The following is a 26,518-nucleotide window of genomic DNA, read 5'->3' as shown; positions in this document are numbered from 1 at the left end:
GCTTTGGCAGATTTCCCCTCTGGAGGGCTCGGCACTATGTAGTTGGAACTCTCACTGGCATTGGAATTCCAAACATGCCTGCCTTTGCAACAATAAGTAGTGGTTTAATATCATCAAGGTCTTTACCATCTCACATTTCAGTTTATAGCCCAAGCAGTTTAATAACTCACACTGAAATAGAGTCTAGTTATTTTAGATGTACTATGTCTGTTTGCTTCATACAGAATTATCATTTGTGAACCAAAAAAACGGATGAACACCAAAATGACAAAGCAGTTTAATAAGCTTGGTATTTAAAAATTAAAAATAAAAAACCTACGAAAACAAAATATTTTTTCTAAAATGCAATGACCAAAATATGGTACCTTGGAATTCAAAGTATTTCAGACTAAAATTGATTGTGTGTGTAATTTTTTTAAATGGGCACTTTACTGGTAGATAGTATTGAATCCCATTTGAAGCGGTGCAGGCGGAAGAGACTGAGGAGCAAGAAGAGATCGCCTCCAGCTCTGGCACTCACACCTTCTCTGATTTAGGGAGAATGAATATTTCCTGAGCCTCAGTTTAGCTCTAACAGTCATATTCCCTGAAAATAAAAGCAAGTATAAAACAAAAGCAAGTATAAAAGCAAGCATAAAAAAAAAAAAAGCAAGTATAAACGAGCTGTGATACAATGTCCCATTTGACTTGATCTTTAGACATCAGGACAGCTGTGTGACTAAATGTTTGCCTAACTTCTCAGTAACTTGTTTGTGATCAGCAAGGAGAGAGAAGGGGGGTTGGGAGTGCAGGGAAGCCTCACCAGGTGTAAGCATCTGAGGAGGTCAGTGTGGAAGCTGCTGGAACACCATGTCTCCAAATAGGCAGGTATTGATCAGTCCGTTGTGGAAAGGCTGCAGCAGCAGCTGTGGGCTCATAACCGAGGCATGTTAAGGGATTTGTCGAACAAATCCCCAGTTAAATCAAAGAAGGAAGAGACGTGAATTTATCTTTCTTTCTTCCAGAGGACAATCAGTTGGAGACAAAAATCTTCTTGTCTGGTGAAAGAGAGAGACATTGTCATGTAAATTGCATAACTTAAAGATATATATACGATGCTTGTCGTATTCCCGGTGCTTCATTTCTATTGCTTCTTCTTGCTGGAGACTATGAATCCCAGAACAGATACCTATAAGGCTTCGTAGACAGTTCAGGAGCTGAGAAACACTGTGTCTGCTAGAACATCATTGTATCTGACAGGAAGTGTTCAGATCATACTCCAGTGCCAAATATTGTCCCTCAGAATATCAGTTGGTTTTTCCCCCTCAACTCCTGTCTTTTTTCTGTTCATTACCAGGAAAGTAGTAAATATAGTGTCGGTATTTGCTGGTCCATGCCTTGACCTCACACAACTCAGACTTTCACCTCCATCACCTTCTCGAAAGTTCCCCTAATCGTGGAAATCCACTGCTTCCCTCTGTAGTCATCCTCCTTGACCACTCTGCATATTGGACTCCACAGCTGCTCCTCCTCCTGGAAAGCCTCTTCCCTGGGCTCCCAGGACGGGCAGCCCTGCCCCAGTGGTCTCCTGCATCTCTTACTGTCCTCTAAAAACTTCATTAGTTTGGATTCCTCCTTCCTATTGGTCAAGTTTATGGCTTTCACAAGGGTCTCTCCTTTTCCCTGGCCCTTCATAATCCCATCTGCTCTCGTGGAACTGTAGCCATTTTTTTCAGAAATTCAATCTCAGCCTCTCACCTGCACCCCAGAGCCTCCTTTCCATTCCCTGAACATACAGTTGGTACCTAAGACTCTGCATATGTAGAAACTGAACTCATCTCAATGCATGTCATCCTCCTCGTCACAGTGGCTCAAACCCCAGTTGTTTTGTCTCTTTTCCCTGATGTTCTGATTGCCTGGAGGCCATGAGAATATGCCTGGCAGAACTCCTGATTGACAGAAGGCACCAGGCCAGGCCTCCTGCTCCTCCCCAGTGACCTGGTGCAGGACATGGGGATACCAAAGATCACCCCTTTCTAGGGGTGCCTCAGTGGCTTTGCCATATCTTTCTTAGACTGCAAGTCTAAGAAGCTTCCACCCAACCGCCCCTCCCTCGCTCCTCCCCCTGGGGCCAGACTTGGATCGTGGTCTTCTAGCCCCCCAGCCTCCCTAGGCTTTCTCCCCATACCCTTCCTCCCAGGTGTTTCCTCTCACAAAATCCTTGCATGTTTAATCCTGTCTTGGCATCTGATCCTCAAAGGATCCAAACTCATACAAATTCCCATCCACATGGACTCTTGACTATCCCAGTAATGATTCTTACAGATATCTTTTTCTTTCTTTTCCACAAATCTGTATTAATTTCTTAGGACTGCTGTCACAAAGTATCACAAATGTGTGCCTCAAACAATGGAAATTTACTGTCTCACAGTTCTGGAGACTGGAAGTCTGAAATCAAGGTGTCAGCAGTTTTGGGTCTTCTTGAAGACCCTGAGGAAACATCTGTTCCAGGCTTCTTCTTGGTTCTGTTGACAGCCAGCAGTCCTTGGCATCCCTAGGCTTGTCAGTCACCACTGCGATCTCTGCCTCTGTCTTCACATGGAGTTCTCCCTATGTGTGTCTTCTATATCTTAACTAAGATGTAGTCAACAATTCTCCCCATCATTGCCAACCAATTCCACTCAAACTCCCTAATGCGTTCTCTGAGGCCCTCTGAGATTTAGTTCCAATCTTTTTTTCCATCCAAATACCCATAGTCTCAACTTTCCCATCCTAGTCTAGTCAAGCCTGACTATCCTCTATTTCCAGAATGCTCCCTGAGCTTTCCCATCTCTTTGTCTCTTAGATCCTTACTACTTCATCCTTGTAATCCCCCTCCTTCCGCATGGCTCTGCTTATCAAAACACAATCCATCTTCCAGATACATCCAGTCCTGTCTTACTGAACATATTCACAGCCAGAACTGATCTTTGTCCTCTGAGATTTCTATAATACTGTTATTTCACCACATACTGCCTTTTATTTCACTATTTGTGTGTGTGTTATCCCAAATTATACATTTCTTGAAGACCTAAACAATATCTTTTCAGATTTTTAAGCCCTGGACATTACTTATCCATGTATAAGTACATATCAGATGCTCATTTAAAACTCATTTAAAAGGATGAAATGTGGCCAAGCCACAGAGAAAATATTTATGAAGAAGGGTGAATTCATTGGAACTGATGTCAGGGATGTGGTAGAATGTCACTCAGAAAAGTAGGGAATCTTCCTAGAGGGTGACAGTATTGAAGAGGGGGTGATCTAAGGTGGCTGAGATGGGCATGAAGGGAGGAGATGACCGAGCAGTGGTGCAGAGTGAGAGCATTGGGAATGTAAGCCCACCTTCCTCGGAGTCTGTGAAGGAGAGGGAGTACACCAGTGTTGGCCAATCTATCATGTTCCCGCAAGTCAACGTGACTCGGCTTCCAGTACTCTTCCTTTTGGTAGGCACCATTGTCAGCAAAAGGAAGAGTAAAACATGGTCACAGCTGTCATGCTGGATGGTGTATATAATGGAATGCATTTTGGTCTCTGCATAGCCAGCTTGCAATAGGGAGGTAATAGGAGGTAGATGTGAGGCTGGCATTCATGGACCACTAAGCCATGGCCCTCTATCAGCTGCTCTTCCAGCTTTCTCTCCTACTACTTTTTTATGAGAAAATCAGGAACTAAAATTGGACACCAGTTGGACCCTGTGTAGACTATATGGTGGATCTCACCCTGCCTATGCTCATATCGTATATGACCTGGAAATGGCTTTACATCCCCCTCTCTGCCATCCTCCCCACCGTTGAATATGTTCCGCCTTTTCTCCATGAAACGTTTCTGGCCTCCCTAACCGAATTCAGCACACCCTTTGGACAGCATTTCATTTGTATTGGCCAACCCAATACCTCTCTTGTGACCGCTGTTTCCTTCTACCATCCTATGTGTGCACACATCCTTTTTCTCCTAGACTACGAGCTCCCTGGGGACATCAATGTTGCTTTTGTAAGTATCTGATTTCCATATAGATAGGATGGTCTTTTATACACAGTAGACATTCAGTAGACATCTCTTGAATAAGTAAATGAATGGAGTGACTAAGGACATTTTCATGGAACAGTGGAGGTGACTTTTGCCTGTAAACTACTTCCTCACCTTTTTTCTTAGACACTTCCAACTATGTTTCATGTTCCATTATTTCTTTATAAATTCCTTCTTGCTCTTCACAAGACTTAAAAATTCAGAAGAAAGACCACCCTTCATTTAAAATATAAGAAAACTACATTTGAAAGTAATTATTTACTTACTGTAGACTTGAGCTGCAATGGATTTTAAATTCTATTTCCTTTCTAGTGCACAGTTTCTGTGCCATTTCCTTCTGTTTTGTGATACGTAGCTGAGGTAACGCAAGACAATATTTTTCACTTGATAACTAATTAGCACTGATATTAGAAAGTTCATACAAATTATGAATGTTCTGCATTTTGAATAACCTGACAATAAAAATGTTTTGAATCAGTTAACCTAAAATCATAGATACCTGTGTTTCATGATCACTGAGCTTTGGGAGCCAATAAGCTATCATTATTGCTTCTTCCTAGAAAACTTTAAACATACTCTCAAACCACTGGTTAAATGTAGATGTGCAAGCTGGGGTTGGTCCAGCTCTGGTTTAGGGTATAGCCTCCCTTCCATACCCTGGTATAGATTCATTGCAAAGCACTCCTGATGCTTGATTACCTGACAAACTTTAGCTCTTCTTCTTCTTCTTCTTTTTTTTTTCATTAACTAATTAATTAATTTATTTTTGGCTGTGTTGGGTCTTCATTTCTGTGCGAGGGCTTTCTCTAGTTGCGGCAAGCGGGGGCCACTCTTCATCGCGGTGCGCGGGCCTCTCACTATCGCGACCTCTCTTGGCGCGGAGCACAGGCTCCAGACACGCAGGCTCAGTAGTTGTGGCTCACGGGCCTAGTTGCTCCGCGGCATGTGGGATCTTCCCAGACGAGGGCTCGAACCCGTGTCCCCTGCATTGGCAGGCAGATTCTCAACCATTGTGCCACCAGGGAAGCCCTTTAGCTCTTCTTAGAAACAACAAAAGAGTGTGTTTTCATTCCTTTCAGATTTCTCCTACCATTTTTTTCCTTTGTGCCTGCCCATGGTTATATGTTATAGTGACTTAGGGGGAAATCAGCTCACGGGAGATTTTGCAACATGGTACTGTCTTGTTGAAGTCACTTCTCATACAACTCCCTTCACGCCATAAATAAATTAAAACTTGGTTTTCTTCTAAAAACCTAATGATGTTGAGAAAATCCAGGCAGTAGAGAGGCTGGGACAATCTAAGAACTGCTGTAATTGTCTTTAGGTGATAACATCTTAATCTCTATTGCTTTCTTCTTTTCCTAGGTAAGTGGTGTTTTCTCTTCGTTGCTTCAGAGTGTGGTGATTTGTCTGGTAAGTGTTTATTTTATTGTGCTACGTGGTGTTGCTTCAAAGCTGCATGTGAATTGCCTGAGAGAACCAAAAGCAAACCTGAAAATATGAGGGAGTTTTGGACATGCTTTATATTGAAAGTGCTGGTATGTGTTAAATCTTTTTTAGATTAAAGGTTTTTCCCTGAGATCATACTTTGGAGTGGTGTCATAGCACACGTTGTTTTCAAGTCTGGAAAAGAGTCCAAGAATTGACTGTTGATGAAAACGTGGCTTTCATAAATTCCTTTTGTGTGATTTTCTTTTCTTTTTTTCTTTTTGTTTACTTCTTTCTGCCTTTATTAAATGTTTTTTAAATGCCCTCCATTCAGATTTTGATAAAATATAAAACTCCACGTAGAGGCATTTTGCTTAAGTTTTTGCTTGTGTTGTGTCATGTTACTACAGTCTTTCGGCTCTGTTGCTGCCAAGAAGCTCCTTAATCTTCTGGACTCCTCCAGTAAAACAGTCACTTCTTCTGTAGGGTATTGGATGGTACATTGGTACTCTGTAAAATGTAGAGATTAAATCCTACTTTTCAAAAACATTTTTATTAAGTTACTGAAATTGATAGGTCCCTATCTTTTCTAGTGATTCTGACACAGACACATTATTTTACAGATTTCCTGCTATAAGTTAGTGACTGAGAGTAGTTGTTTTTCTGGGTGTGTTGTTGATGCCACGATTTTGCCTTTAAAAGAACGGCTGAGGAGGAATCCAGAAAGGAAATGAATAGCAGTGAAAAGAACAAGAGTCCTTTGATTTGTTAATCAGATTTCATAGTAGAATATATACAACATCTGATGGTTTTATTTTACTTTGTTTTTATGATAGTTGACTTCCACTTCGAGCTAATACAGAAAACGCTGGACCACGTTGTCTTTTGCATGAAATATAGGAAATTAGGTCTCTCTGTGTCTAACGTACTTGATTATCTTAGCCATTGTTTCAGGTTATTGGTTTTGTTAGAAGTAGTTGTTCCTTAATGACATTGGATTTGGTTCCACTATATTCTGTTTTCCACTCCTTCACATCCTTTATCCAAAAACTCTTGCTTTTACATTAATTAATTGATCTGATATATGTAGCTATCTAGCTAGATACATATAGATATATATATTGCTTGAAGAGCCTTTTATTTAAACATTTAGATTTATCTGGTTTTTGGCTTTTGATAATCTGATCTTAAAATATGTTTGACTTGTGTTTATGTGTGTTTAATAGAACATGTTTGAAGAAGGGTACCCAGAGGTGAACTAAATTGCTCTTGAAACATTCAAAAGACTGTAGCTATTGCTTTAAATAACTTGTATGGGATGTTGACCCCATGCTGTTTTCAGTCCCGCAACAGAATTTTTCTATTAAAGATTCTGGATTAAAAAGATCAGAAAACAGGAGACAGAAATATGGAAGGGTGAGGAAGGTTAGATTTCAAACTTGCATAGGCTGCTCCCCAGACTTTGAAGCCTAGCAGAGACCCACAGACATGTGAACCAAGACATTATTTGAACAGCTTGCTTAACAACGGGCTGAATAGTGAACCACATTTTAAATTGACAAAGTTAGCCCATGCTGGGAGTTTTTTATTCTTTGCCTTTTGACCTTATTGGATGCCATAAATGAAATATGGTGGTGTAGGTTTGAAAAGGCCAGGGGCTGCTTATTTACACCGCTCCTATGATGAGGGGAAAAATTCAAGAGTGAACAAATGCAGTACATTTAACTCTATCCCTTAACTCAGGCAACTATAATATAAAGACACTTTGTTTCCAATCTGTAACCCCATTTTGGTATGAGAGCTTCCTTTGTTATTTTTAAATTCTTCTCACTTTATTCAGGTAAGCCACACAGAAAGGTCAAATCTGGAGAAGTGGCTGAGTTTTATTTTCACTATAAAGAGAACCTGAAAATATCTTGCTTGAGATAAAGTCTATTTTTAACTTAGGTTTCATGATTTATATTATGTTCCTTCTATTATGAACATCTTCCACTTTGAAATCAGATGTACAAGAGTTTCTACCAATGAATATGTCTAAGATGTCATTACTTTTCTTGTTAAAAAATGCCAGCTATCTATAACATATAATGACCATAACGAATTTCCACTGTTGGGTAAAAGTAACCATAGGATTATATGAGTGATAATTGCACTGCATTCTATATTGTTTGAAAATTCTTTTGTGGTACTATAAGCTAAGAGATACTATACCTCTTCAACATTAACTGTTTAATTATAATAGGTACATTCCATTATAGAGTATTCATTATATAATCCAAATATGATCAAATATACTCTAGAATTGGGCTGAATTATGAAAAGCATTATAATTAATCTCTTTGCTCTAGTGACTTCTGTTAGTACTATGCTTATAATGTATAGTAGTATATAGGAATATAAGGTATCCTTGTCCTCATGAAGCTGTATTATTAGGGGAAGAACAGGACATACTAGCCTTAAAAAAAAAAGATAACTATACAAAATGGAATCTGAAGCATGATATAGAAAACAAATGTCTTAGGAGAATGAGGGGCACTGAAAATTTGCACATAGTTAGCTGTGCTGAGAAAACCTAGTTTATTTTTCTAGGACTGGTCTGATCTTTCTGAACTCTCACCATACCAGGTAGGGGGAAATACAGACTTGCCAGTTATCTCAATCTCTTCTAATTTCAACAGTCATAAGTAGGCAAAGTTCGATTTCCTGCAGGTTCTGGCTCAGATAATATCTGCTCTTTCTACCCTAACCACCACCCTTAGCACGGCTGGGTGTCTGAGGGGCTTGGGGCGTTGCCTCTTGGTATTGTGCTGGCTCACATGTATGCACTGGCTGGGGCCCACGGAACGGTGTCTAGGTTTGTGTGTGGCAAACAAGCTGCTGCTGTGAACTGTGGTTTTGCCTTTGGGAGCTTGGCATATCCTCCTGAGGTCCAGCTGACTCACAGTTGACCCCCAGCTGGTCCGATCACCCAGTAGCCAGGGTTCAGGGACAGTCTGAGCTGGAGACTTCTCAGCCAGCACCATCAGCTGCCTTCTCCACTTTCCTGATGGGGCACAGTGGAACTTTGGAATATCGCCTCAAAACAGCCCAGGTTCCTTGGGTTCCCTCACTGCATCCAACCATTTGGATCTTTCAGGTTGTTCCAGGTACCCTGTGAAATTGTCTCTCCCCCAAAACCCAAATAGGAAGCAAGGTAAAAACCTCTTTACCCTCAGCATTACTCTCATACAGTCTTACACATCTACCTGCTAAGATTTTGAAATAGAGAGGGAAGGCCAAAATATCTTTCTCTGCTTCTCTTACCTCCATAATTTTCTCTTTCCACAGTCCTGGAATGGTGTTCTACCTTCTTTACATTATATCCTGATTTCTCTACTTCTGGTATATAATAAATTCTATGATCTAGTAGCCAGGCAAGTGAGAGCGAAAAGGACTTTAAACAATTCTTTCCTCTATCAATTCTGACCCTCATGACTGTTGACTCAAGACTTGATTTAGGTCATCAAAAGCTGAATGTGACCCTTTCTTTTCTCCCTCTTGCCCTTCCTTGCTGCCTTTCTTACATTCCTACTAATACAGCTCTAATGACTTCTATATACTACACAGGTTGTTGCCTTGGGCTCACTAGTGAGCAACTTATATACACAGAAATGCAAATAAGGAAAGCACATTAAAATGTGTCTACCATAAAGAAAAAACAAACAAACAAAAAACAATTAAAAGAAAGAGAAAAAAATGCATCTTCCATATTGTGCCCCATGCAAGGAGATTGGTACAGGTTCAGCAGGATTGTATGTCTGATCAACAAAGGAGATATTAGACATTGTTTATTATATTTGACACCTTGTGTTGGGGGCATCTAGAGCAGCGGTCCCCAACCTTTGTGTCACCAGGGACCGGTTTCGTGGAAGACAATTTTTCCATGGACTGGGGGCAGGGGATGGTTCAGGGGGTAATGCGAGAGATGGGGAGCAATGGGGAGCGACAGATGAAGCTTCACTCACTCGCCCAACGCTCACCTCCTGCTGTGTGGCCCTGTTCCTCACAGGCCGCGGACCAGTACCCATCTGTGGCCCGGGGGTTGGGGACCCCTGATCTAGAGGAACTGAGGCTAGAATGAAGGGGAATTTAGATGGTTGGCCAAGAGGGTCAACCATACACAACCACATTCTCAAAGTGATTTTAGCAAAACAGTCCAATAAGATGTTCCAAGAGATACAGAACAAATCTATTTGGGGTTGCTACATACCATATATCCCCCTTGGAGACTCATAATGTATATTAGCATGTTAACATTTCAGAGAATTTCTGCCATGTAAGGAACACATGTAACATCATTTAACCCCTGTTGGGCATGTTCATGTAACATTAACAACCCAGAAAACTCTCTTTGAGAGCTGCTGCTAAGGTACAATGATGAAGCTGGGAATAGTTTTTAGTGGGAACTAACGTAAGGAAAATAGGGCTTTGGCAACTTCATTCAATTTTTATTGAGAACTTACTATGTACAAGGCACCATGTGGTTAATCAGTCCAAAAAGTGTCAAATCAATTCTTGGGGATTCAGAATTTCTCAAAATTGCTGTCTTTTTACTGAAGAAGTATAAAATACTAACAGTCAGTTTGCTATATAGTGCAAGTAAAACAATCTGCTTTTATTTGAAATATCAGGATAATCACAGAATCTCTCAAAGTAATTGCTTATAGTGAATGGTTACTATATTTCCTTTGCTAGGTAGAGCAGATATATTAATGATGATACCTATCAATTTTATTTGACATTTTAAACAGATCATTAAGATATTCCAGAATATTCTTTCATGGTAATATTGTTTAAACTAAGCCTTTTTGGTGATCTCTGAAAGGACTTATATGAAATAATACTTGGAGAGGCCTACATTTCATTTTATAATGAATTATCTCCATTTTTAATTGAAAATGGTACAACTTTTTATGTTAATCATGATAGAATGCCTCAGAGGACTTTTTAAATTATATTTTTATGGCTTGACCAATTTTATGTTTTAATTTTTAATTTCTTTCTCCTTTCTTCATGTAGTGTTCTTCTTTTTAATGTGCTTTTATCTTCACTGAGTACCCTGGCATATTCAAAGCATCCTACAGTCAATATCAGTGGTACTAAGGGGTCAAGATCTCCAAATTCATTCAAGGGCACTTTATTTGTCAATAATCACTTTGTCCTCATTATTTTAATGTAGCACATTAAAAAAAAACATATTTAAATATCTTTGTAAAACTTGGCAATTCACTGTAAATTCTTGCTTTATCAAAGGTTGTTTATTCAGGTATACCTTCTCTAGTTTTTTAATTTTTTTCTTTCTCTCTTCTTTTGGCCATTTCAACCATTTGACTATCAGAAGTCCTGTCAGGAAAAATAAATGGATATGAAATTTGAAGATAAAGGCTCTCAGGGACAGACTGAAAGGATCATGCAATGTTGAGGCTGAAAAGGACCTTAGAGTATCCAATAGATATCAGAGAAATTTAGCCCCATGTTTTATTTACAGTATAATGAGAACCAAACATTAGGAAGGTGAAATATCTTGTCCAAGTTCAGCCATGTCTATTGGCTCCCAATCCACTTCTCTTCCTGTTGCATCAAGCAGAGTTTTAAAGAAATTTGAAACTATGCCTTTAAATGAGATTTGGGGATTATCTATGGTAATTTCCAATTCTGCTTATTTTTGATTGTTAAAATCAGCTAAAATATATAACATAAATATAGTTCTATCCAATATCATAGTCTTCCTTCATTAAGCTAACACAATAGATGTTGTAGGTAAATACACTCATTATTTGAAATGTAAATAATTACATGGGTAATGTCTAAAATTCCCCAAAAATGGGTCATAACATATCCCCCAGTTTATTTGTCCATCTACATATATGTTTTTGAGCACTCAGTTTTAAGTACAATACATTTTGTTCACTGACATGCCAAGGAATGGCGTGTAATCATGATGAAAATTGGGCTTTATATTGCAATGAATTATCCTCATCTGCTAGAAAGAGTTAAACTATACTTTTATCGTAGAAAAACCTGAAAGAAAACATGATTATATTTTTACACATAACTTTACGGGAAACTTCACAGATAAAACAGCTTAACACCAGCTTGTGACAGTGTCAAGCTGCCAAAGAGACATCTCAGAATAGGTCATAACATAGCTTTATACCAACATAACTTACACAGCAGTTGGAAAGTGCGATGTGGTCAATATTTTATTCTTTTTATTTTCACAGAATTATTTTTATTCAATACATAAAGTCATTGTTTTATCACCTTTTATGTTTTCCATTTTGATTTTATTGAATTCCATTTAGTAAGTGAAATAGTCTGTACTCTTGCAGTTTAAATTTGGAAAGGGCAGTCTGAAATTGATCCAAGTACATTTTATCAGAATATCAGACTGAAAACAGCAATCTAATCATGAGATATTTGATACCATCTTCATTTCAGATATGTTTGCAATTTGGGGGTTAGCTAGGAGTTTTCCGTATATGGAGATGATTTTATGAAGTCTTAGAATTATTTAATGGAACTCTTAAAGGTAAATTTTATAACTTTATGTAACACTGAGTAAACTGGTAGGGACTGACAAACATTGCACATGGAACGTTTTAATTCCATAATGCCTAATTTTAATAATGACATTTAATTACCCTTGTTTGAAATTAACAAAGAGTAAGTTAGAGGTGACTTTATCTTGCTAAATTATAGGTCTTAATTTTGATTGCAGTTCACCCGAGAGCACTCAGCAGAAGTATTTACCTCCATTAATTTACACTATTCACACCTCGACTGTAATGGATTAAAAATCTACATTTTTTATATAAAAACAGTTAAGTCATGTATAAATATTTTATTACTTGCGGATAATATTTCAAGGCAGTTGTGTATTTCATTTTGTTGCCTCGATAAACTCTAAAGCCTAATGCTTCTGTTTAATATAAAAATTAAGGTTTCATAATCACCATAGTGATTGCTTCCTATGGAAGAATGTATTACTTCACAGATTTTAAATTGCTCGAGGGTACAAAGAAATATTAAAAAATAATTCCATAGATCATAACAAAGCCAATGTTTTATAATGTTTTTCACAAAATTTAAAATTAATTTGAGCAGCTAAGTCTATTAACATCAAAGAGTAAATCTATTTAAATGAAAAATTATATTATATGTAAGCTTTTTTATGAAACAATTTTATGAAGAATATTAATGAAAATGTTTTCTTACATATTGAATCATTTACCTTATTTGATATGTTTTCTTGGAAAGCAAATATATTTTCCTTATTATGTCCCTCTTAGGAGATATTAAAAAGTCATGTACAATATTTTTGTTTTACAACCAGTGATACAGCATTTGTACAGTTATCTCTGAGAATTTCATTCTGGATGCCTCTGCACTAGTGAGATGCTTCTAGACATAGACACTCTCAATTTTTTTTTTTTTTTTTTTTAGCACATGTATATTCTGGACATCCAGTGGATGTTTACTTAAAGATAGTACACATTATGGTATTTTGTCAGCTACATACTTTTTTTTTTTAATTAATTAATTTATTTATTTTTGGCTGTGTTGGGTCTTTGTTTCTGTGCGAGGGCTTTCTCTAGTTGCGGCGAGTGGGGGCCATTCTTCATCGCGGTGCGCGGGCCTCTCACTGTCGTGGCCTCTCTTGTTGCGGAGCACAAGCTCCAGACGCGCAGGCTCAGTAATTGTGGCTCACGGGCCCAGTTGCTCCGCAGCATGTGGGATCTTCCCAGACCAGGGCTTAAACCCGTGTCCCCTGCATTGGCAGGCAGATTCTCAACCACTGCGCCACCAGGGAAGCCCGACACTCTCAATTAAATGGACAGCACAAGTGACAAAATACCTTTGCCCCTCTACAGTTGAACTTATTTAATTTTGCAGCCAAATGCACCAGCTCCTCCAATTCCCATAAACCAATTTTTGTCCCTACCCAGCTGCATTGTGGATGGACAGGGAATTTGTCTTTACCTATTCCTGAGCCTCCGTCTCTATTTTACCCCATCTTAAAAGCAGATTCGACTGCATTTGATGTTCAAAGTGCAGAGAACTTTCATAACCAAGTTAAATTAAAGATATCATTGGGTTTTTTTGTTTATTTTTTTAGGTTTGAATTTCATTTTATTTATTTTTTTATACAGCAGGTTCTTATTAAGCATCCATTTTATACACATCAGTATATACACGTCAATCCCAATCTCCCAATTTATCCCACCACCACCACCACCACCCCGCCTCTTTCCCCGCTTGGTGTCCATACGTTTGTTCTCTACATCTGTGTCTCAATTTCTGCCCTGCAAACCGGTTCATCTGTACCATTTTTCTAGGTTCCACCATATATGCGTTGATATACGATATTTGTTTTTCTCTTTCTGAGTTCCTTCACTCTGTATGACAGTCTCTAGATCCACCCACGTCTCAACAAATGACCCAATTTCGTTCCTTTTTTATGGCTGAGTAATATTCCATTGTATATATGTACCAGATCTTCTTTATCCATTCGTCTATCGATGGGCATTTACGTTGGTTCCATGACCTGGCTATTGTAAACAGTGCTGCAATGAACATTGGGGTGCATGTGTCTTTTTGAATTATGGTTTTCTCTGGGTATATGCCCAGTAGTGGGATTGCTGGATCATATGGTAATTCTATTTTTAGTTTTTTTTAAGGAACCTCCATACTGTTTTCCATAGTGGCTGTATCAATTTACATTCCCACCAACAGTGCAAGAGGGTTCCCTTTTCTCCACACCCTCTCCAGCATTTATTGTTTGTAGATTTTCTGATGATGCCCATTCTGACTGGTGTGAGGTGATACCTCATTGTAGCTTTGATTTGCATTTCTCTAATAATTAGTGATGTTGAGCAGCTTTTCATGTGCTTGGCCATCTGTATGTCTTCTTTGGAGAAATGTCTATTTGGGTCTTCTGCCCACTATTGGATTGGATTGTTTGTTTTTTAATATTGAGCTGCATGAGCTGTTTATATATTTTGGAGATTAATCCTTTGTCCATTGATTGGTTTGCAAATATTTTCTCCCATTCTGAGGGTTGTCTTTTCATCTTGTTTATGGTTTCCATTGCTGTGCAAAAGCTTTGAAGTTTCATTAGGTCCCATTTGTTTATTTTTGTTTTTATTTCCATTACTTCAGGAGGTGGATCAAAAAAGATCTTGCTGTGATTTATGTCAAAGAGCATTCTTCCTATGTTTTCCTCTAAGAGTTTTATAGTGTCCAGTCTTATATTTAGGTCTCTAATCCATTTTGAGTTTATTTTTGTGTATGGTGTTAGGGAGTGTTCTAATTTCATTCTTTTACATGTAGCTGTCCACTTTTCCCAGCACCGCTGATTGAAGAGACTGTCTTTTCTCCATTGTATATCCTTGCCTCCTTTGTCATAAATTAGTTGACCATAGGTGCATGGGTTTATCTCTGGGCTTTCTATCTTGTTCCATTGATCTATATTTCTGTTTTTGTGCCAGTGCCATATTGTCTTGATTACTGTAGCTTTGTAATATAGTCTGAAGTCTGGGAGTCTGATTCCTCCAGCTCCGTTTTTTTCCCTCAAGACTGCTTTGGCTATTTGGGGTCTTTTGTGTCTCCATACAAATTTTAAGATTTTTTGTTCTAGTTCTGTAAAAAATGCCATTGGTAGTTTGATAGGGATTGCATTGAATCTGTAGATTGCTTTGGGTAGTATAGTCATTTTCACAATATTCATTTTTCCAGTCCAAGACATGGTATATCTCTCCATCTGTTGATATCATCTTTAATTTCTTTCATCAGTGTCTTATAGTTTTCTGCCTACAGGTCTTTTGTCTCCCTAGGTAGGTTTATTCCTAGGTATTTTATTCTTTGTGTTGCAGTGGTAAATGGGAGTGTTTCCTTAATTTCTCTTTCAGATATTTCATCATTAGTGTATAGGAATGCAAGAGATTTCTGTGCATTAATTTTGTATCCTGCAACTTTACCAAATTCATTAATTAGCTCTAGTAGTTTTCTGGTGGCATCTTTAGGATTCTCTATGTATAGTATCATGTCATCTGCAAACAGTGACAGCTTTACTTCTTCTTTTCCAATTTGTATTCCTTTTATTTCTTTTTCTTCTCTGATTGCCGTGGGTAGGACTTCCAAAACTATGTTGAATAATAGTGGTGAGAGTGGACATCCTTTTCTTGTTCCTGATCTTAGAGGAAATGCTTTCAGTTTTTCGCAATTGTGAATGATGTTTGCTGTGGGTTTGTCGTATATGGCCTTTATTATGTTGAGGTAGGTTCCCTCTATGCCCACTTTCTGGAGAGTTTTTATCATAAATGGGTGTGGAATTTTGTCAAAAGCTTTTTCTGCATCTATGGAGATGATCATATGGTTTTTATTCTTCAGTTTGTAAATATGGTGTATCACATTGATTGATTTGCCTATATTAAAGAATCCTTGCATCCCTGGGATAAATCCCACTTGATCATGGTGTATGATCCTTTTAATGTGTTGTTGGATTCTGTTTGCTAGTATTTTGTTGAGGTTTTTGCATCTATATTCATCAGTGATATTGGTCTGTAATTTTTTTTTTGTAGTATCTTTGTCTGGTTTTGGTATCAGGGTGATGGTGACCTCATAGGATGGGTTTGAGAGTGTTCATTCCTCTGCAATTTTTTGGAAGAGTTTGAGAAGGATGGGTGTTAGCTCTTCTCTAACTGATAGAATTCACCTGTGAAGCCATCTGGTCCTGGACTTTTGTTTGTTGGAAGATTTTTAATCACAGTCTTAATTTCATGACTTGTGATTGGTCTGTTCATATTTTCTATTTCTTCCTGCTTCAGTCTTGGAAGGTTATACCTTTCTAAGAATCTGTCCATTTCTTCCAGGTTGTCCATTTTATTGGCATAGAGTTGCTTGTAGTAGTCTCTTAGGATGCTTTGTATTTCTGCAGTGTGGGTTGTAACTTCTCCTTTTTCATTTCTAATTTTACTGATTTGAGTCCTCTCCCTCTTTTTCTTGATGTGTCTGGCTAATGGTTTATCAATTCTGTTTATCTTCTCAAAGGACCAGCTTTTAGTTTTCTTGATCTTTGCTATTGTTTTCTTTGTTTCTATTTCATTTATTTCTGCTCTCATCTTTATGATTTCTTTCCTTCTGCGAACTTTGGGTTTTGTTTGTTCTTCTTTCTCTAGTTCCTTTCCGTGTAAGGTTAGATTGTTTATTTGCATTGTTTCTTGTTTCTTTAGGTAGGCTTGTATAGCTATAAACTTGCCTCTTAGTACTGCTTTTGCTGCATCCCATAGGTTTTGGATCATCGTGTTTTCATTGTCATTTGTCTCTAGGTATTTTTTGATTTCCTCTTTGATTTCTTCAGTGATCTCTTGGTTATTCAGTAACATATTGTTTAGCCACCATGTGTTTGTGTTTTTTACGTTTTTTTCCCTGTAATTCATTTCTAATCTCATAGTGTTGTGATCAGAAAAGATGCTGGATATTATTCCAATTTTCTTAAATTTACTGAAGCTTGATTTGTGACCCAAAATGTGATCTATCCTGGAAAATGTTCCATGTGCACTTGAGAAGAAAGTGTAATCTGCTGTTTTTGGATGAAATGTCCTATAAATATCAATTAAATCTATCTGGTCTATTGTGTCATTTAAAGCTTCTGTTTCCTTATTTATTTTCATTTTGGATGATCTGTCCATTGGTGTAAGTGAGGTGTTAAAGTCCCCCACTATTATTGTATTACTGTCGATTTCCTCTTTTATAACTGTTAGCAGTTGCCTTATGCATTGAGGCGCTCCTATGTTGGGTGCATATATATTTATAATTGTTGTATCTTCTTCTTGGATTGATCCCTTGATCATTATGTAGTGTCCTTCCTTGTCTCTTGTAACATTCTTTATTTTAAAGTCTATTTTATCTGATATGAGTATAGCTACTCCAGCTTTCTTTTGATTTCCATTTGCATGGAATGCCTTTTTCCATCCCCTCACTTTCTATCTGAATATGTCCCTAAGTCTGAAGTGGGTCTCTTGTAGACAGCATATATATGGGTCTTGTTTTTGTATCCATTCAGCAAGCCTGTGTCTTTTGGTTGGAGCATTTAATCCATTCACGTTTAAGGTAATTATCGATATATATGTTCCTATGACCATTTTCTTAATTGTTTTGGGTTTGTTTCTGTAGGTCCTTTTCTTCTCTTGTGTTTCCCACTTAGAGAAGTTCCTTTAGCATTTGTTGTAGAGCTGGTTTGGTGGTGCTGAATTCTTTTAGCTTTTGCTTGTCTGTTAAGCTTTTGATTTCTCCATCGAATCTGAATGAGATCCTTGCTGCGTAGAGTAATCTTGGTTGTAGGTTCTTCCCTTTCATCACTTTAAGTATATCATGCCACTCCCTTCTGGCTTGTAGAGTTTCTGCTGAGAAATCAGCTGTTAACCTTATGGGAGTTCCCTTGTATGTTATTTGTCGTTTTTCCCTTGCTGCTTTCAATAATTTTTCTTTGTCTTTAATTTTTGCCAATTTGAGTACTGTGTGTCTCGGCATGTTTCTCCTTGAGTTTATCCTGTATGGGACTCTGCGCTTCTTGGACTTGGGTGGCTATTTCCTTTCCCATGTTAGGGAAGTTTTCGACTATAATCTCTTCAAATATTTTCTCGGGTCCTTTATCTCTTTCTCCTCCTTTTGGGACCCCTATAATGCGAATGTTGTTGTGTTTAATGTTGTCCCAGAGGTCTCTTAGGCTGCTTTCATTTCTTTTCATCCTTTTTTCTTTATTCTGTTCCGCAGCAGTGAATTCCACCATTCTGTCTTCCAGGTCACTTATCCGTTCTTCTGCCTCAGTTATTCTGCTATTGATTCCCTCTAGTGTAGTTTTCATTTCAGTTATTGTACTGTTCATCTCTGTGTGTTTGTTCTTTTATTCTTCTAGGTGTTTGTTAAACATTTCTTGCATCTTCTCGATCTTTGCCTCCATTCTTTTTCCGAGGTCCTGGGTCATCTTCACCATCATTATTTTGAATTCTTTTTATGTAAGGTTGCCTATCTCCACTTCATTCAGTTGTTTTTCTGGGGTTTTATCTTGTTCCTTCATCTGGTACATAGCCCTCTGCCTTTTCATCTTGTCTATCTTTCTGTGAATGTGGTGTTTGTTCCACAGGCTGCAGGATTGTAGTTCTTCTTGCTTCTGCTGTCTGCCCTCTGGTGGATGAGGCTATCTAAGAGGTTTATGCAAGTTTCCTGATGCGAGGGACTGGTGGTGGGTAGAGCTGACTGTTACTCTGGTGGGCTGAGCTCAGTAAAACTTTAATCGGCTTGACTGTTGATGGGTGGGCCTGGGTTCCCTCCCTGTTGGTTGTTTGGCCTGAGGCAACCCAACACTGGAGCCTACCTGGCCTTTTTGGTGGGGCTAGTGGCGGACTCTGGGAGGGCTCATGCCAAGGAGTACTTCCCAGAACTTCTGCTGCCAGTGTCCTTGTCCTCACGGTGAGACACAGCCACCCCTCGCCTCTGCAGGAGACCCTCCAACACTAGCAGGTAGGTCTGGTTCAGTCTCCCCTGGGGTCACTGATCCTTCCCCTGGGTCCCGATGTGCACACTGCTTTGTGTTTGCCCTCCAAGAGTGGAGTCTCTGTTTCCCCCAGTTCTGTCGAAGTCCTGCAATCAAATCCCAGTAGCCTTCAAAGTCTGACTCTCTAGGAATTCCTCCTCCCATTGCCAGACCCCAAGATTGGGAAGCCTGACGTGGGGCTCAGAACCTTTATTCCAGTGGGTGGACTCTGTGGTATAAGTGTTCTCCAGTCTGTGAGTCACCTACCCAGTGGTCATGGGATTTGATTTTATTGTGATTGCGCCCCCCTTACTGTCCCATTGTGGCTTCTCCTTTGTCTTTGGTTGTGGGGTGTCTTTTTTCGTGAGTTCCAATGTCTTCCTGTCGATGATAGTCCAGCAGCTAGTTGTGATTCTGGTGTTCTCGCAAGAGGGAGTGAGAGCACGTCCTTCTACTCTGCCATCTTGGTTCCAATCCCAAAGATTTCATTGTTATCTGTCATTTGATCAGTTATTGAGTGCCACCATCAAACAGTTCACAGATAGTATTGTCCAGATACACATATTTTAATCAAAAAGAAAAGTGTGTGCTTTTCTCTATCATAAAGAAGGAAGGAAAATGTCAAGTGAAAATCCATTTAGAGACACTTCACCTAAAACTGAAAGAACCACAAATTGTTGTTTTTGGTATTTGAGATTTTACTGGTGCTTTTAGTTAAGTTTTGTCTTTTTCCACAACGTAAAATTCATAAGTAAGATTCTGTTAAGAATTTTATCGAAAAGTTGAAACCTACCTGAATACCGGGATGAGATCTGCAGCTCAAACTCCTCTCCTCCTTTCTCCTTCCATCCGCTCCTCAGTAGATCAGAATCACTCTTTGGCTATCCTCAAAATGGGAAACTATCCAATTCCTTTCCATACACTCTCCAACACAAGTTTGTTTTTTTTTTTTCTGTGACCCACGAGTGACTAGGGATGTCTGGGCCACTTGGCATGTTCCCAGTTAAAGGGAAATCTGACAATCCTTAAACTCCACACTAGTATCTTTGTGAGTTTCCAAGGAAGACAAAGCAGACCTTTCCCTGGAGCTTAACTCGGAGAGATTTCTTCTGTCTGCACCCTTCAATGTACAGTTTGTGTCTTTTTGGAAGTGCTGAGGGAAGAAGGCCAAGTTTTTCTTTGGTTCTTTCTGCTACAGTGCAAACTCATTCACGAAGCATGCCCCACTCTTTCTTAGTTTCCAAGGGCAGAACCTAGTGGACTTGTTCCAAATCAGGAGCTACATGACTGTGCTTTCAGGCATTGCCACTCCTCTGCTACTGTACCAGAGAACAGCAGATTTAATCTAATTGAATTCCACTGCAGTGATTTATTTATGTTTTGCTCAAGGAATATTCCCATTGCTTAAGGCTGGCATTTGAAGTGAACTATGAATAGTGTTGTATATAATGAATACTGTACAATGTGTAAGCAGTGAGTGTTCATTAATTGTTTCATAGATTTAAAATACATTAAATATCAAGAGCCCTAGATATTACGTTTTGATGACTTTTGTTGATCCAATAATAAAAGGGACTGTGTTGCTGGGACTTAACCCGGATGCGTGGCTGCCTCGCCATTGATAGAAATCTCAGAAACAACCCAGGTGATGTTCAAATTTGCAAGCTTTCCTCTAGCCTCAGGACAAAAACCAAAGTATAATTACTAATGTACATGCAGGTAAAAACTGTTCACATCCACGTTAACTTAATTATTGAAAAGTTCAGTGCTAAACCATGTCCTCTAGGGGAAGAGTCCATAACATACTAGATAAATTAACCATTTAATTAGAAATTAGAGTGGCTGCAGTTATGACATACAAAGTTATAAAATCTATATGAAATGTAAAAACGTTTATCTAAATCCAACTAGTAGATTGAATCATATGAAAATGCCAGTATTCAAAATGTTTTTGATCTGCAAGAATGGAAATATACATTCACCGTAAGAATCAGGATTTATACTTTCTAGTAGAATTTTAACTTATTGTGGTAACTGTTGTTTAAATCTTAAAGAGTAATGACTGTCACACTATGATTTCATGAATAGAGACTAAGCATATCCTTAAAAGTTTCCTCTTGGGGAGAAAAAAGGCATTGGATCACTGTTGTCAATGCCGGGCTTTCTTCTAATTATGCCTTAGTCCCAAATTCCCAGATCTAAAGTGCTAGTCTAGCATTTTGGAATAATCTAAGAGAAAAGGCCTTCTGAATGTTACATATTTTACAGATATCTCTCTGAATCAACTGTAGCATAAAAATGTGACCCCGATATTTATAACTGAAATAATTGCCTTTGTTGAAGGATCAGAATGAAGTGCCCCTAATTATTAACTCGTCGAATTCCTCCTCAATGCCTTAGGCAGAAGCAGCTCTGGTATTTGAACAGGTAGAACTCCTGTTTTTCTGTCAGAAGGACTGTAGTGATGTAGCAAAGCACTTTTAGCCTGTAAATCTGTAATTGAGCTCTAATGCTTGAAAAGCAAAAACAGTTTTAAAATATACAGGGTAGCTTACATTCCATGTCTGTGATAAAGTATGCATGACAAAATAATATTAGGGTCATACTACAGCAATTTGGGATAAAGAAATATGTTCATAGAAAGAAGCTGTGGGTATTATTTTTTTTAATAATACCAGAAATTGTCATTTTCTGGAAATAGTAGATACATATACAAATCTAATCACCTGACCCATCTCATTTTTGCATTGTGGCTCCAGCTGAATTTCTTGATAGAATTATACCTACATTACCACCAGCTGCCTCTTCTTAGTCTTAAGTATAATTCCATTTAGGGACTCGGTTATGTATCAAAACAGAATAAAAATCTAGTTACATAGTTCAAGAGTCTTCACAATTGGGTGCTCTTCGATTGTGCATTGTGTGAACCACTCATCTGATGAATCCTTGATTCATCATTATTACCTGGTCTTATTGTAGCATCCTTGAACAGCACCTGCCTGGAAGTGACTGCAGTAGTTACAGTTGTCTGAACAGTGTGTTACTAGGACTGTAAGCAGAGAGTTTTATAACTGGGAAGAGCCTCTTACAGTGAAAACAACTGCAGCTCAGAAGGTCACACCCAGTCACACAGCCACTTCCTGGCATGATGAGAGCTCTTTCTGTTCAACCTTCATTCCTTGCTTCACATATACATAGGTTTAGATGCATTCATCAAGTATGAACTCTATAGGGATACCTATACCAACACTATACCAACTACAGGCATAGGTTGGTGTACCTATACTAACTGTGCTCCTATTCCTTTGCCAACACTGTAAGAATTTATTAGAAAAGAATAAATGCAGGCAAATGAACCAAAAGAATGAATGTATTCTGACTCCCTATTAGAAAAGTTTCCTAAGAACAGGCAATGTATATCAAGCTTCTTTAGTACCTTTTTTATGTACTATAAAGGAAGCAGTGTATATTCCTGAATTTGAGGCCCTCAAAATATCTTAGCTGTTTTAATTTTTCAAAAAATCCTTGACAGTGGATTTTTCGGCCTCTAACTCTGGTTGGGTAGAACACCCAGAAATCACAAACTTGGTTGTAGTTCCTCAAAGGAGTTAGTTAATAATTCCACTCTACAGAAACAACATCAAAACAGGTTCAGAATGATTAAAGTGCTTAAATCCTCTTGGGGGCTATTCACTTGTAATTTGTTATTTCTTGGACTGACAAAGACAGCTTTTGTGAATGGGAAATAATTGTTATTTACAGCCTTGTTTGCCTTTGATAGAGGCTTATGTGCTGCCAAGGTTACCCAGGGTTTGTAAGGGAAAATTCACTTTCCCTTTTTTTTCCCATCAGTGGTTTGTTAAATCTGAAATAAAGCAAAGAAGACTTTTTTATTCTATTAATAAAAAGAGAAGAATGGAAGCGAGAAACTTGGACTGTGCTCATGTCAAGTGGAATGAAATAATGATTATGCCATCAAGTTAATTTGTGTAACATGGGCTGCCAATGTGAAAAACAATGCCTGAAATAGAACTTTTAGCCTGAATAATTTGATATTTCTGTTGACAGTCTTTGTTTTGGATTAAATCTCAGATTAAAAAACAAAAAACAAAAAAAAGTAGATATTCAACAAAGATTTTGAACAGAACTGAGAAAATCATTTCCATTCATATGGGTGGGGATACTGCGCCCAATTCACAAATGTGACCCATCTCTTGATTCTTCAGAGCTACAGCTCCTCTTGCCGTTGAACTTGGTTTCTTCGTCATATAACTTGAAGATATTATATACATTCAAGGGTAGCTTTGTTGGCATATGCAGATCCCTGAGTTTCTGCTGCACAGCAGTGAAGCTGTTAGCACACAAGAAGTTGCCTCTCTGCCATATAAAAATTCAATTCAAAGCTCCAGATACAACCTTAATTAAAAGGTTGTGGAGGAGACCTTCAAGATGGCGGAGGGGTAAGACGTGGAGATCACCTTCCTCCCCACAAATACATCAGAAATACATCTACACGTGGAACAACTCCTACAGAACACCTACTGAATGCTGGCAGAAGACCTCAGACCTCCCAAAAGGCAAGAAACTCCCCACGTACCTGGGTAGGGCAAAAGAAAAAAGAAAAAACAGAGACAAAAGAATAGGGACAGGACCTGCACCTCTGGGAGGGAGCTGTGAAGGAGGAAAGGTTTCCACACACTAGGAAGCCCCTTCGCGAGCTGAGACTGCGGGTGGCGGAGGGGGTAAGCTTCGGAGCCACGGAGGAGAGCGCAGCCACAGGGGTGCGGAGGGCAAAGCGGAGAGAGTCCCGCACAGAGGATCGGTGCCGACCAGCACTCACCAGCCCGAGAGGCTTGTCTATCACCCGCCGGGGCGGTTGGGGGCTGGGAGCTGAGGCTCGGGCTTCGGTCGGATCCCAGGGAGAGGACTGGGTTTGGCGGCATGAACACAGCCTGAAGGGGTTAGTGCGCCACAGCTAGCCGGGAGGGAGTCCGGGAAAAAGTCTGGAGCTGCCGAAGAGGCAAGAGACTTTTTCTTCCCTCTTTGTTTCGGGGTGCACAAGGAGAGGGGATTCAGAGCACCACCTAAACAAGCTCCAGAGATGGGCACGAGCCACAACTATCAGCGCGGACCCCAGAGACGGGCATGAGACACTAAGGCTACTGCTGGTGCCACCAAGAAGCCTGTGTGTGAGCACAGGTCACTATCCACACGTCCCCTCCTGGGAGCCTGTGCAGCCCGCCACGGCCAGGGTCCCGTGATCCAGGGACAACTTCCCCGGGAGAACACACGACGTGCATCAGGCTGTTGCAACATCATGCCGGCCTCTGCCGCCGCAGGCTCGCCCCACATCCGTACCCATCCCTCCCCCCAGCCTGAGTGAACCAGAGCCCCCGAATCAGCTGCTCCTTTAACCCCGTGCTGTCTAAGCAAAGAACAGACGCCCTCAGGCGACCTACACGCAGAGGCGGGTCCAAATCCAAAGCTGAACCCCGGGAGCTGTGCGAACAAAGTAGAGAAAGGGAAATCTCTCCCAGCAGCCTCAGGAGCAGCGGATTAAATCTCCACAATCAACTTAATGTACCCTGCATCTGTAGAATACCTGAATAGAAAATGAATCATCCCAAAATCGAAGGGGTGGACTTTGGGAGCAATGTAGACTTGGGGTTTGCTTTCTGCATCTAATTCGTTCCTGGCTTTATGTTTATCTTAGTTTAGTATTTAGAGTCTATTATCATTGGTAGATTTGTATATTGATTTGGTTGCTCTCTTCCTCCTTTTTTTAATATATATATATATTTTTTTTCTTTTTCTCTTTTTGTGAGTGTGTATGTGTATGCTTCTTTGTGTGATTTTGTCTATATAGCTTTGCTTTTACCATTTGTCCTAGGGTTCTGTCTGTCCATTTTGTTTTGTTTTGTTTTGCTTTTTTAGTAGACTTTTTAGCGCTTGTTATCATTGGTGAATTTGTTTTTTTGGTTTGGTTGCTCTCTTCTTTCTTTCCTTTTTTTATTACTTTTTAATTTTTTAATTTTTAATATTTTTTATTTTAATAACCTTACTTTTTTCCTTTCTTTCTTCCTTCCTCCCTTCCTTTCTTTCCTTCTTTTTTTCTCCCTTTTCTTCTGAGCCATGTGGCTGACAGGGTCTTCGTGCTCTGGCCAATTGTCAGGCCTGTGCCTCTGAGGTGGGAGAGCTGAGTTCAGGACATTGGTCCACCAGAGACTTCCCGGGTCCATGTAATATCAAACAGTGAAAGCTCTCAAAGAGACCTCCATCTCATTGCTAAGACCCAGCTCCAGTCAACGACCAGCAAGCTACAGTGCTGGACACCCTATGCCAAACAACTAGCAAGACAGGAACACAACCCCACCCATTAGCAGAGAGGCTGCCTAAAATCATAATAAGGTCACAGTCACCCTAAAACACACCACCGGACGTGGTCCTGCCCACCAGAAAGACAAGATCCACCCTCATCCACCAGAACACAGGCACCAGTCCCCTCTACCAGGAAGCCTACACAACCCACTGATCCAACATTAGCCACTGGGGGCAGACGCCAAAAACAACGGGAACTATGAACCTGCAGCCTGCAAATAGGAGCCCCCAAACACAGTAAGTTAAGCAAAATGAGAAGACAAAGAAACACACAGCAGATGAAGGAGCAAGGTAAAAACCCACCAGACCAAACAAATGAAAAGGAAATAGGCAGTCTACCTGAAAAAGAAATCAGAATAATAAGAGTAAAGATGATCCAAAATCTTGGAAATAGAATGGAGAAAATACAAGAAACGTTTAACAAGGACCTAGAAGAACTAAAGAGCAAACAAACAATGATGAACAACACAATAAATGAAATTAAAAATTCTCTAGAAGGAATCAATAGCAGAATAACTGAGGCAGAAGAACGGAGAAGTGACCTGGAAGATAAAATAGTGGAAAAAACTACTGCAAAGCAGAGTAAAGAAAAAAGAATGAAAAGAATTGAGGACAGTCTTAGAGACCTCTGGGACAACATTAAATGCACGAACATTCGAATTATAGGGGTCCCAGAAGAAGAAGAGAAAAAGAAAGGGACTGAGAAAATATTTGAAGAGATTATAGTTGAAAACTTCCCTAATATGGGAAAGGAAATAGTCAATCAAGTCCAGGAAGCACAGAGAGTCCCATACAGGATAAATCCAAGGAGAAACATGCCAAGACACACATCAATCAAACTATCAAAAATTAAATACAAAGAAAAAATATTAAAAGCAGCAAGGGAAAAACAACAAATAACATACAAGGGAATCCCCATAAGGTTAACAGCTGATCTTTCAGCAGAAACCCTGCAAGCCAGAAGGGAGTGGCAGGACATATTTAAAGTGATGAAAGGGAAATACCTACAACCAAGATTACTCTACCCAGCAAGTACCTCATTCAGATTCGATGGAGAAATTAAAACCTTTACAGACAAGCAAAAGCTAA

The 26,518-nt window shown here is 39.3% G+C and overlaps 1 long non-coding RNA gene across 1 annotated transcript in view; it reads left to right on the top strand.

Moving 5' to 3' along the window:
- The window catches only part of LOC309666993, a 141,083-nt gene extending 125,868 nt beyond the window's left edge, over positions 1–15,215 (top strand). Inside the window, exon 3 of the long non-coding RNA XR_014267457.1 lies at positions 14,185–15,215. This is a non-coding gene — a long non-coding RNA (uncharacterized lncRNA). The remainder of the gene's footprint in view (positions 1–14,184) is intronic.
- The last annotated feature ends 11,303 nt before the right edge of the window (positions 15,216–26,518 follow it).

This window comes from Balaenoptera physalus (assembly GCF_965194825.1).
Source record: "Balaenoptera physalus genome assembly, chromosome: 9".
Lineage (NCBI taxonomy): Eukaryota > Metazoa > Chordata > Mammalia > Artiodactyla > Balaenopteridae > Balaenoptera > Balaenoptera physalus.
This window is presented reverse-complemented; position numbering and strand designations above follow the sequence as displayed.